Source organism: Phlebotomus papatasi, chromosome 2 (genome assembly GCF_024763615.1).
Source record: "Phlebotomus papatasi isolate M1 chromosome 2, Ppap_2.1, whole genome shotgun sequence".
Lineage (NCBI taxonomy): Eukaryota > Metazoa > Arthropoda > Insecta > Diptera > Psychodidae > Phlebotomus > Phlebotomus papatasi.
This window is the reverse complement of record NC_077223.1, coordinates 69,073,162-69,086,369: the sequence shown is the minus strand read 5'-3', so window position 1 is coordinate 69,086,369 and position 13,208 is coordinate 69,073,162. Positions and strand designations below refer to the sequence as shown.

The 13,208-nt window shown below is 32.7% G+C and overlaps 1 protein-coding gene across 2 annotated transcripts in view; it reads left to right on the top strand.

The window, feature by feature from the left end:
* LOC129804005 (poly(rC)-binding protein 3) overlaps positions 1–13,208 on the top strand; it is a 341,188-nt gene that overhangs the window by 13,981 nt on the left and 313,999 nt on the right. The window lies entirely within an intron of this gene.

The following is a 13,208-nucleotide window of genomic DNA, read 5'->3' as shown; positions in this document are numbered from 1 at the left end:
TGACATCCTGTTGGTGATGATCTGGAACCCCATGAACCACACGATCCCTAAGAAAGACTCTGGAAACACAATTTAGTTGAACACTGAAGAATATCCCCATTAGGATCGAAAGCTCTGGGCAAAACTAAAAAAGTGTTTTCATCTTAGGGTGATTAATATTTTCACTGGCAATTACCGGAGACATCCTTCTAAAGTCAATTGCGCCCGTGCATCGTTCAGAGAATTACTCCTTGAATTATATATGTAGGATTCGAAACAACGTTGAATATTGAGGTAATACTTCTTTAAATTTCACAAATAACTATATTTCAGGGATATGTAATTCACAATTGAATAAAATGCGTCTTCATTCTTTGATTAATTGCACAGGACTAAATTTGTCACCAAATGGGCTACTACATTTTCACGAACATAAATTATTTCCCACATATATTACAACCGACGACCGAAAAAAGCGAAAATACCGAAGAAGTCTGTGTCTGTGCTAATCGGTTATATTTTTTTTGTTTCTCAATCTTAAAAATCCTTCTATTCAAGGTCTTAGGCTTTAAAGCCTATTTTGATCAAAGTTCTATGTTGAAAATCCTTACAAAGAATTAAGTACCTCCTTTTAGATCAAGCAAATTTCGTGAAATTAAAATTCACATGTATTTCCCTCTTAAACGTTTTGTACATCTCTATCTCGCTTTTCCTCATTCAAAATTAGATTGCACTAAATTGAATTTGGCGCATTGTGCTAAAGGTAGAAGATTGCAAAAGAGTGGAATAGACTTATGAAAAGATTTTGAAAAGGAAAAGGATGTGAATTTCGATTTGATGAAATTGTCTTGATTAAAGGTGTACTAGTGCTATAACGAACGTAACGAACCATTTTCAAATTACGAAAAATGATTTGGTTTGTAACCAAAATTAAATTTTTTACTTACCAAATTTATCAAATTGACAAATTGACTTACCATATGTATTTTACCTAAAAATAAACACCACAAGATCATCAATCGGTTAAATTAAATTTTTAACAAATGGTAAGGTAAAAAAATCTATAAATAATAAAAAGTGGGACCTCACACATTAATAGTCGTATTGTTAACCGGTTATGTATCGCTATCTGACAAATAAAAGAATGGCACCATGCCACCAGGAATCGAAATAATTTATCGGATTATAGGATTGAAAAAAACTTTTCAAAATGATTCGACACTTTTTGCCAATTACGTTTTGTAGCTTCATTGCGTTATTTTATGTATAATCCACTCAGAGAATCAATTTTACAGAACTTTTATATATAAAAGGTTTAATATTTAACGATTTTATATAATAGAACTTTTGATTTGGGAAACGAGAAAATAAGTAATGCTCAAAAATCGGCGGTAAGGGTACCACCTTAGCTATATATAAGTAATGATTCATTTTTTTTATGATTTTCAATACATTCATTATTACGGGTTGTTTTCTTTATTCCATTTCTTCTCGGAAAGTGCATATATTTTTCATATGTTTTTATATGTTATAGGTTTACTTCAGATCTTTCCAAAACCTGTTTTAACTTCAAAATCTGTAAATTAATTTTGGAACTTTGACGTTTAATAATAATAATAATAATGCTGGCACAACATTCCATGAAGGAACAAGGCCTTCCCGCAAGGGGGTTTCTAGACATGCATTATTATTTTTTCCTGTACGGGATGAGGTTGTCAGTCTCATGCCCGTGGAATCAAGGCAAGTTAAGCTCAGTGGATGCAATTCGATCACCTTTAACGCCAGTAAAATTCCTGGTGATCTAAAGGGGATTCGAACCCGGGACAATGCATCATAGAGCTAGTGCTCTAGCACTTGACCCATTGAGATCCCGCTTTGACGTTTACTTTATCAAAAGTTATCTTTCTGACTAAGAAAAGAATCCCAGATCTTATAAATTCAAACAGGATTATCAGTAGCTTTTCTTTATTCTCAGTCCTGTATTTCAACAAACCGCATTTACCACGATGCCTTGTTTAACTTTTTCTTGAAGCTATAGTCTTGGTAGGAAACAACTATTTCAAAGTCATCTCATTCTTTCCCAAATTCACCAGTATGTGGGAAAATTAACTCATGGAATTTGTGCTTCACACGAGAAGGACCAAGGAAAAAAGGATCCGGAAGAGGATGTCCAATGAAAAAGCACCCACTGGTTAGGATGTCCAATTCAATTGAACACTCGAAAAACACGCAAAGTACCATTAATGGTAATGTGAATTAGTATGAGGGTATTCAATGGTATATAGTGCTAATGTTTCGCAAATTCTCATTGGCAGCACTTTGCAAATGTGTGTGGCCATTGTAATAAAATAGCAAGAGGGAAACAAAAGTGAAGGGAACGTTTGTTATTTCTTGTGTCCCTCAACATTAATTTCTTTGGTCTTTGTGCTTTCACTAGCTGGCTGAATTGTTTTAACCTGTTGTACTAACTACGAGATGTTTCTTTGAGGTACACTTTATTCAAGAACAACAGAGGATTTTAGTTACACCATGCGTTAAAGCTAGATATAATATTAGGGTTAATAATATTAGATAAATAAATTTAATTTAGATTAAATTATATTGTAAAACCCATGCTATATTTGTAAAGAGTGTGGTTTTTAGACTGTTTAGTTTAAAACAAAGTACAGTGAGACCTCGATAGAGTCAACTATATATTTCCAGTAGGGGAATTCTGTAATTTTCGTGGCATTGTCACGCGTGAGTTCGAAACTTAACAATGCCATTCGAGCTTCTTTTGTCATATCATATGAGTTCGAAAATGCAATTCATTGATTTTTTAATGAAATCCCTTTACTTGACGATTTTATGAAAATACAGTACGTCTTCGTTGATTTGTTTAACAAAATTCATTGTCATTTGAATTGCCAGAAATCTCAAATATGTGATTTACTGACAATGCCACGTGAGCTGAAACGGCAATGTCACTGCTAAAGAATCGCATTTTCGAAAAAGCTCTTCAAAGATTCGAATCCAATTTGTCATATGGCATTGCCAGAGCGTTACAGAATTCCCCTCCAGGCCTGTTGAACCTATTCTTTCCGTACAGAAGTAGAGCTTGAAAAATTCGAAAATCTATTTGAAGATCCAAAAAAGAGACTTAATTACTTCTTAATACTTTCGTTAGGTGGCGGAAGTTACATCCTGTTCGAATTTCGAAGTGCTCAAGTGTCAAAATGTGACGGTCGTCCAATTTTTGTGACGAAAACCACAAAGCAAAAACGTTTATTGTTTCTGTCTTATTATTTAATCACTCCATGATCACTGAGTAACTCTTTTGCCAGCTTTTTAGTGTGATATTAGATAAATTTCTCCCACCTTGTTCGAAAATTTAGTGTGAGAATTCGAAATTGAATTTGAAACTTTTCGAACATCAATGACTTTTTGTGCAAATAGAGTTTCATTTACCTTTTATCCAAGACACTATTGGAGAATCAAAATCTACTTGTGTTTAAGGCCATTGGATTCGTTGACACTATTGGAGTACGAAAAAAATAAATTAAAATGAGAAATTTTCATAGAAGGACGTATTACAATTTCAGATTAAAATAACTATTTTGAAAATATTGATTGGAATTTTGGACTACAGAAAATTTAACTATAAAAAATGCTTTACTATAAAAAAGTAAAATTATACCACAAATATTTTTACATGAATATCAAATTATCATTAATTTTCCACTGAAGTTAAATATCTACTCGTTTTATTTAAATTTTCAGTGAAGTCCCTTGTACGTAAATAAGAAAACGAATCATGGTTCATTATAAGAGCTAGGGTCTTCCGCTATAAAAGCGGAGATTTCTTAGAAAAAAAATTATAGCATACCAAAAATTCACTTAATTTTATACGAAAATTCCTTAGTGAAGAAGTTGTTTTGTTTTGAAATTAGCAAGAAAGGCTCATAAACTCAACCATAATGAGCATTTCATCATAAAGCAAACTAAGGTATTATAGCACAGTTCAGTGCATTTATATATACTACTCACCAGACAGAGTTTGTGCTATAAAATTTGAACATAATATTGTATGAGTGCTCAGTGCAAAAGGTATACAATTTGATGTTGTTGCAAGTATCTTATGCTTTGGTGAATGGGATGATGATGAGTGTGAGCTGTGGTGTCTCAATTGGTGCTGCCATTCAGCATCCGCACTGAAAGTCCTTTCAGCCAGTTGAGTCACAGTGACAATGGGATTTGTAGAGGAGTTGCGAATGAGTGAGAATGGTGCTAGGACGATGACGGGATGAATGATAATCACGCACAATGACAGTGCTAGCTAACAATCAAATATGAAAATTGGGTTGAGTAAATTTGAATATCACTTCATCCGTGAATGAACCACAAGTTTGGGAGTCCTGTCCCAAATCAATAACCATCACATTGAGTAAATATCATCTGAAAAGCTTGTCTGGTTCTTCATTGTTGCCCCATCAATTGTCGTGAGTATATGTCACATTCAACATCCGCACGACAGTCAAGAAGCACGACAAATTTCACACCCATCCGCCACTGTATTTTTTTTTATTTCAGCAGGGAATCTGCTGAAGAGTGGACAAGTGTGTTGCCATCCCGCAGGAAACTTTTATTCAGCTATAAATTGGGAATTATTTTGCAATAAATCGCCCTCCCTTTGTTCCGCATTCACAGCATTGTTGGCAGAAAATTGGGTGGGAGCTTTGGACGAAAATTGTAATACAGATGGTTCGTGACTTTTTCACTAAATGTGCCATCCTTGGCAATGGAGGGTTGTCTTCCTCATCGTTCTAGATGCTTTTCCTAACACTCTGTCAGTTTTGGGGTGAGAACATTATACGAAAACGTAACATCTACTCTTCAGTAAAATTTCTCACCGTGATCCACATAAAAGTGTAACAAAAAAAAATGCATTTGCATTTGCTATAAATTTAAATGATAAAATTATTAATTATACGCTAACATATTTAGAACGAATTTATAATTTAGATTTCAGCAAATTGTTCATGAAATATTAATTTCTATTACTGATAAAACTAATTAAATATTCATAACCTGTTGAATTGCTTATAACTGAAACTAAAGCTATTATAATTAATTTATAATCTAATTCATATACCCGTGTAAGTAATCAAATTAAGTGCAGTTCACATATAATTCAATGGCTATGAAAAATTTCTAAAATTTTTGAGTGATAGAGCAATCTTTGAATTCTACTTTTCTATTTATGTTATTTTGTTGGGCTCTATTTAATTCGAACCGGTTTATATGAGAAAGTAAATCGTAATGTTGATTATGTACACGAAAATTTTTTCGATTTATTAAGAAAAATCTTCAATAATTACAACTCATGAAGAAAAGCGTAGTTTCCCGACATGAGTTTAAGTATTTCGAAAAATTTTCTTGTTTATAAGTACATAACGGATGTAAAGCATTGCATGGATCATTCAAAATGTGACAAAAAAAGTAAATTATTTCCGGATAAACATTATTGGACGATTTATAAGTGCTTTTGAACGGATTGCAATCTGTCCAAATTTGTCATGGATTCCAAGACCTTTCCTATGGATACAAACTAGCTCAAACAGTTTGGGAAGTATACTTTCTATAGCCTATTTAACGGAAAGTTAATATTCCCGAAATTCTACCTAAATTAAGCCCTTTGAGAAGCAACTATACGCTTTCAAAATCGCCAAATCACATCAGTACCTAACGAAAGATTGCTCAAAAGTTGAAAATCGGTAAAAACAATTTCCTAAAAAAACCTTCCCAATTGATAAACTAAAAGTGATTATATTGTCCAATCCCACACAAAATAACGGTCCTCATAAAGTACAAAAAAAAAAACATAATTTAGTCGACCACAGAAGAAGGTCCACACCCAGGTCCGAAAGCTCTGGGAAAGATTGAAGAAGTGTTTTTCTTTGTGAAGTGACTTCAAATCCATTGGCTACCACCGGAGAGTCCCCTATCAATACACATCACGCCATGCCATGTAGGCAAACATTTGGAAGGACTGGTGATATATGGAATGCATGTTCTAGGATTATACCCGGAAACTGTAACGGCACCAACGCAAGGCTGTACAATGTGGGAGACACATACAGAGCATCCCTTCCCTTACATTAGGCTTGAGTCTACCCTGAAAATCCTCGACCTCTCCCCCTCTGCCTTGATCTGGTATATCGAGTTATTAATGACCTTTCTCATCGAATTGATTAGCTTAGATGGAATGCCAAACTTCTGCATGGCTGCTCACGCACGGGGCTCCTCTGTTGATCGTGTCGTAGACCAGCTTGAAGTCGATGAAAAGCTGATGAACCAAAGTGTTGTGTTCCCAGAATTTTCCAAGTACTTCAGTACATTGAGAAGCTGATCCGACATAGATCTCCCAGGCCGGAAGCCTGCCTGATGGTACTTTGAAACAGTGTTCCCCTGTAATTTACAGAGTTCAAACGGTCAAAATCAACGGGTTTTGACTCTTTTTCAACAAAATCAACGGATATTTTACTCTTTATATTAACCCTTTAGGCGTCTTCTATACGGGGGGATTTCGAAATGCGCCCCACTGGCACTATGCGTTTTCTTGTGTCTGTACATAATTGTAAAGTAGAAGGTTAAAGGAATCTAGAATATTTTTTACAAGTGTCTAGCTATTTGATATGTAGAAAATATTTAAGCTCAAAAATGGTGAATTTTTAAATTCTCAAATTCATAATTGATTTTATTTATTTTTTATACTTACAATTTTTTTAAGCAAAACCCTTTTAGCAATAAAAACTACAATACTCATACGTAATATTTTTCATTAAAGCGAAAAATATTATTCATTTGTATTGTCAGAAAAATTACTTAAATTTTTGGGTTAATTTTTGTCCCTATCATTCATAGAAGCACAAAATACAACGAATCAGACTCTGTTGGACTTTCCAAGGTTGTAAGACTTATCATTGATTATGTTTCTCAGTTTAATTTTTATTGTTAATTTTCCGTCCGTAAAAAGTGTCTCGTCGTTAAAGGGTTAAGGGGAAGTGGGGCACCTTTGAAATGGGGTATCTTTGAAATAGGGATTTTTTTTCCTACTTTTACAAGGAATTGGACTTTTTCCCGATATGATTTAGTTCGGCAAACCAATTTTTAAGGTAAACTACATTATAATAAACCTCATTTCGTTTTAAAAACTGGAAAAAAATCAACTTCAAAGGTACCCTACCTCCCCCCAAGTTCATGCAGTAAAACTGGGCTCATAAAGTACAAAAATTACTTTTAATTAAGTGAGTAACCTATGGGATAATATCCTGTAAATCGAGATAACGGCTATCCCTAACCTTTTCGTTTTTTATCTTTTCTTTCTTATATCGCAGGGAAATTTGAATCATATGCGTCCCAATGTCCTTTAACTACAAGGTATTCCTGTTCTTTAATAAACCGTATCCAAATAAAGTATTTATTCGTTATTAAAAAAAATAAGTAAAAGTTTAAAAATAAAATGATAGGTTTGGTTGAGTAAATCTTATTTTAACTTTTATTTAGTCAGAAAATTAATTACTTTGATGTATTGATTAGAACACTCGTTGATCGCTAATACTTCTTAATTGGATTTCACCATTGTATTTTCCGTATTTTCTTACCGTCAATAACAATAAGCCAGTCACAAAGTCTTCATTAGAAACTTGATGTTCAAGCTATTGTAAATCCATTTCCAGGAAGACTTTATGTTCAAGAAATGGGTTCTTTGAACGAAAATGTCCTTTTCCAATAAATTTGCCAAAACACTCAACTTCCTCAATTTCGTGCTTTCTCATTTAGCATTTGAAGTCAAAAAAGCACCGTTGAAAGAGTTCAAAATGAACAATCACGTAGAAGAAATCCTGGGCAGGAGGTTGGGATGGAAGATTAAAAAGTGGTACGGAATACGTTGAAACGTGAATGTAACTTCTCCTCTTATTCAAGAAACTGCTGTGTATCATTTCCTTGGGAGTCTTTTGCTTTTAGAAAGATTTGCACATGAAAGAATTCACAAGGTGGAATTTCATTATACCTCCTGGTTCGAATGGCAAGGCGTTCGGTAGGTGATGGTAATAGACTAAATAAATATTGTATATTGGGTATAAGAAGTGTTGAGAGAGATGCTAAAGCAAAAGGCACAAGATGGAATAAGAAAGGGGAATGGAATGGAGAGTGGGTGGATTTAATTTCAATCAAAACACACCGGAAATCTTCAAGAAAGTTAAACAAATAAGAAGAACTTTCATTGAGGAACTTTATTCATTTTGTGTGTTTGAAGGATCCCACCGAGTTTCAGGTTCACCTTTTGACTCAGCATCCACTTCCCGTTGTAGAGGATGCCTTTTCTCAAGAATGTATGTGTTTTGGTTCATAATAGGGAATTTATTGGGTGACTTGTCAAAACTAAACTTTTCAATAAATACTTGAAAATATTTCGCACATGACTCTTTAGAGAGAGAAAGAGGTGAAAATAAATGTTTTGGGGTATTCAGAAGATTTCTACCTTCGTAGAATTTACTTGTATGCAATATAATTGAAATTCAAGGAGATATTCAAAGGGGAATATGGGTATATTTTGTGAAGTGTTGAAATATTGTTTGAAAACTTTCCAAGTATTTTGATTTAAATTTGTGCACTTATCGTGATTTTCAAGAGGGCGATTAGAAAATTATATTGTATGCTCTACTTCCTATTAAACTTGTTTTGTTCCGCAAATCTTCATCTTAAATTTGCAGTATCAACTTTGAAAGTTTTGGTACTGAAATTGGAAATGAGAGGAACAAGTATTTGAAAATTAGAACTTCTCATTTCTCTAATAAGTTTATAATGTAATCGCTAACCAAATAGTAGAGTTATGGCATACGAACAACTACTTATGGTAAGATTTTTTTTAAACTGCAAAAGGTTTAGAAAACATTTAAAATGCGTGCATTTTTGAATATAGAGGATTGTTATTCGGTTCCAAGAGAGACTACCTATATTAGCTAACAAAAAGCAAACTCTAAAAAGTTCTTTTTGTACAAATAATAAAGAAGTTACAAATTCTTCAGCATTCGTTGTACGTTCATTTTTGCGATTTTGAGATAAATTACTATTTGAAATGTACGTAGTTTTGTGTATTAGGCTCACTTGATAAGAAAAAAAAAGCAAAATGGGGGCCAAAGTCAACCTTTTCTAATGAAATATTTGGAATATTTCCAGTGTCCTTGGGGCATTCTAATGCCCCAGACACAATTACGACTTAAGCTAAGAGACGAATTAATGGAACATAATGGAAATGATGTCTAACCATTATTTCGTATATAATTACGCTAAGCCGTCTCTCGGCTAATCTTCAGGTCTGTCAAGGTCCTATGGTTCCTTATCATAATCAGGAAGAAGACTTGGTATATTACGTTCTTCAAATGGACGAAAATAGGCATCCTATTGAGGCGGATTAACTGTCCAAAATTATAAGCAAGGTGTCCAAAATTACAATAAATTCCATGTCTCTTTGTTTAACATATTAAGATTAATTTTAGAAAAATTAAATGAGTAAAGTGTAAAGTATATCTATTCCGTTACTCTAAGTAAGTTAGTAAGTTAGATATGATTCTTTCCTCATCACATTTACTTTTTTGTACTTTGTAACTTTACATAGAAAGTGATGATGAATTTAATGTACTTGAATGATTGAACATTTCACCTCCTGCCACTTGAATGTGTACAGTTTAACCCTTTAAGGACGATTGGAATACCGGTATCCCAAAAAGAAAATAATTTTTCCTGACTACCTAAATTTATTTTTTTCTTATGTTTGTACGTAATTGCAAAGTAGAAGGTTGAAGGAATCTAGGATATTTTTTGCAACTCTCCAGCTATTTGCTAAATACTAATTTTTTAAGCTTAAAAATGACGAATTTTTAAATTGTCATAATAAAAATTAATTTTAATTATTTTTTATACTTCCAATTTTTTTATGCAAAACGGTTTTGGAAAAGGAAACTACAATACTCAAAAATAATATTTTTCATTAAAGTGAAAATTATCAGTTATTTGTATCTTCAGAAAAATTATTTAAATTTTTGGGCTATTTTTGTTCTTATCGCTCATAGATGTTAAAAATAGACCGAATCAGACTCTGTTGGATTTTCTAAGGCAAGATGTAAGACCTTTAACTGATTTTGTCCATTGGTTTCATTTTTATTGCTGATTTTCGGTCCGCGAAAACTGTCTCGTCGTTAAAGGGTTAAGAAAAGTATTGGAGTTCATTAAATTAGCTTTTCCTTTTCTTAACCATCCCTTCGTACAACACCTGACTTTACTTCAGCGGAAAACAGATAAAGAGTGATTTCTTAAACACAACACGTTGCATTAGACAAAATATTGTCCCCGAAGCAATTGTGTATCTCTCCTGATGGTATTTTTAATCATTATAAATAAAAGTGCTATTTATTGTATGTTAAATTGTAGCACCAATGAGAAATCTGCCGGTTCACAATAGCAGACGAAATGCAGAATTCTTCAGTAGTGCGAGTTGTTTTATAAATAAAATCGTACAAATCTACGCGACAAACAGCTATCTTACATACCATTGAGGCATTGTCTCACTTGCACTATTCCACAGTCAAAGAAATCTTTCCTTGTGCATCTGATGCGCCGTTTCACGCTTTTTGCATACACTATTTAATTGTTTCACACTCACTAGGGGGCTTTTAATTAATCAATGAAATGAATTTATGTGAATATGTCATGGACATTAATCGTAATTGCAGCTCCTAGATTTAGAAAATAGATACTTCTTACAGTTTACGTTGACGTCGTTATTACAAAAAATGCACCGAATACCACAAATGTTTCGATAAGAATGCTATTTGTTTTAGCAAAACTTTCAATTGAATAATTTGAAATAAATGGATTTAGAAGCATTATCAGATCCAGTAAACGTTGGGAGATATGATAACTAAGAAAAAATATGTTTTTCCCAAACACAAAAATCCGGTTTGGGAAAACAGATTTTTTCTGAGCTGGCCCCATGCCCCGTCACTTACCAGATCTGATAATACTTAAATTATTGGTCGGAAAACACCAAAAAGGAATTAATAAGGCACAGATTATTTTGTGAGATTTCGTATTCTAATCCTAATTTTTATTGTTTTTTCTTATGAATTGAACTGTCAATAAAGAGATGTTTACTTATAACTTTTATGAAACACCAAAATAATTTATTTGTTTAACACCTCACTAAGAAAATTAATCTAAATATTTTGAACTAGTACTCTTGCAAGCATTCTTAACCGATACAGATTTTCATCGAATTCCCTGTTTGAGTTATTGTAGCCATTCGTGCGTTATGCCTTAAACAGACTTATGGCTCAAACTGAGAAACGGCTTGATAGGAAACTGATTGGAATGTAGTTTGTTCATTATTTTGATTATAATTATATTAATCTGACACTCGGCTTAGGGGAAAGTGGGGCACCACTAAACACGGGGTACCACCAAACACTGCGTTTTTTTAATCAGACATTCGACTTCTGAGGACAAGGCCTATAGGAATTTATAGGCACTATAGGGATGATTGTCCATTGAAGAAATGGTCTAGATAGCCTAAGTAGTTTAGAAATAAAAATTAGTGTTTGGTGCTACCCCGTGTTTGGTGGTGCCCCAGGTTCCCCTAAGTCGTAGATGCGTACAGTAATTAGCGTTGTGGACCAACATCTAAAGTTAATCTTTCAAGGAAAATTGGAACACCATTGCCTCAAAAAAAAAAAATAAATATATAAATTGCCCTCTAAAGTTATGCTTTCCTCTAAAAAGTCAGGAAAACTTTGAAATGATTTTTGTTTTTAGGACACCGGTGTCCTTGCCAGTGTCTCACTCATCTTTAAAGGGTTTTAAACAAAAATATAAACTCTCTATATATTATCAGCCTATACTAAGATAAACAAACTAAGAATTTTGAATCAGAGATTATTCGAAGTTATTTGCATCAATTTCCTTATTATTAAACCTTTACTGCTAAATTTTATGTGCTAAACATTTTCGAGGAATTATCATGAATCTATTTGAAGCATAAAGAATAAAACTAAAGAAAACTAAAATTTTAGGATCGTGGTGGCACAATTTGTATCACTTCAGAAACTGAACTAGTAAAAAATACCATGTTTACAGTGTTTCTAAAATCAGGAACAGCCTGTCAATTAGCCAAATTTTTGGACAGTTTGTAGTTTGGGACATTTATTTTGTTTCCTAAAATTTCATATTATTTCTTTTTCTAGAGATTAAATAATACTAAAAAAAAAGCAAAAATGTATGCTCTATGAATGAAACGCTGTTCATTGTTTATTAGTGTTAACGAGATGCTGTTATTTGAGAGAGTTTCTGGAGGGCTAGAAATTTCGCGAAACTTTATACCCAATATTGCATACAAAATTATGTTTATGTTTTTATCTACATTTAAATGTAATAAAAAATATCTTAAAAAAACAAAGACGATAAACTACTTAATAAGAATGCAAACAACACTCCGTAAAAGGAAGTATTAAGAACATTTAATTTGTATTATTTAAAATACAGAGTAGTAAGGCATCTTATGCTTTTCGAAATGTTTCAACTTGTAACTTTCATGCTAGTGCGTACCATTACCATAATGTCACTTTTCAGAACTCATTTTTTTCTGTTTTCGTTTTATTTAATTTTTTTCCATAAAATACTTTGGTATGAACCTATTTATAATAATTTTTTGACAACGCAACATCTTTCTTAAATTTTAATTAAAAAATATCAATTTTACAAGTTTTTGAGCGTATAACTACACTGATGAGAGAAATCCTAAAAAGTTAAAATAACATTCTGGAAATGTTAACTTTACCCTGCAGTATTGATCCAAAATCGGTATAAATATTACCCTTTTTAGGTGTATTAGGGGTTAAAGTTACCCTTTTTCATGTTAATTTTACCCTTAAAATGGAGTAAAATTAACATTAAAAAATGTTGATATATTTTTACACCTAAAAAGTGTTAAAGTTATTAGGAAAAAAGGTTAATCGCAATCCCATTTTTTTCTCAGTGTACGATAATGTCAATAAATTCTTTTGTAATATTATTAGGCGAGATAATTTTTATGCAAATCTTTAAAATTAGTGAGTCCAGCGTTTTTCTGAAGTATTTCAAGAATGCGATTAGGCATATTATCGATTAAATTTTCGATGAACTTATCTTCAGAC